Source organism: Alligator sinensis, unplaced genomic scaffold, assembly GCF_000455745.1.
Source record: "Alligator sinensis unplaced genomic scaffold, ASM45574v1 scaffold1885_1, whole genome shotgun sequence".
Classification (NCBI taxonomy): Eukaryota; Metazoa; Chordata; order Crocodylia; family Alligatoridae; genus Alligator; species Alligator sinensis.
The window spans coordinates 323,041-323,531 of NW_005843053.1; positions in this window are offsets into that span (position 1 = coordinate 323,041).

Consider the following 491-nt stretch of genomic DNA (forward strand, 5'->3'; position numbering starts at 1 on the left):
AGGGGGCCCGCCTGTGCCACCCCCGCCCTACAGAGGCGGGAAGGCGCCGGGTCTGAGCGGCCCCTCAGCAGGGAGCGCGCCCGGGGGGGCGGGCGTGGCGCGAGGAGCGGAGCGTTACCCGGATCGGGCGCAGCTTGCGGCCCCCCACCCCGACACCCACATTTCGGGGGAGGGGAGCTCGTAATTGAAGCTGTCACCGCTCCCGTCAGCCAAATTTCCAAGCTCCACGTGGCGGGATCGGGACTAGGACTGCCTCGGGCGCCCGGGGGGGCGGGCGTGGCGCGAGGAGCGGAGCGTTACCCGGATCGGGCGCAGCTTGCGGCCCCCCACCCCGACACCCACATTTCGGGGGAGGGGAGCTCGTAATTGAAGCTGTCACCGCTCCCGTCAGCCAAATTTCCAAGCTCCACGTGGCGGGATCGGGACTAGGACTGCCTCGGGCCCGCTCGGAGGGAACAGGGGGCTGGAAGGGTGGGAACCGCGGCCCCCCC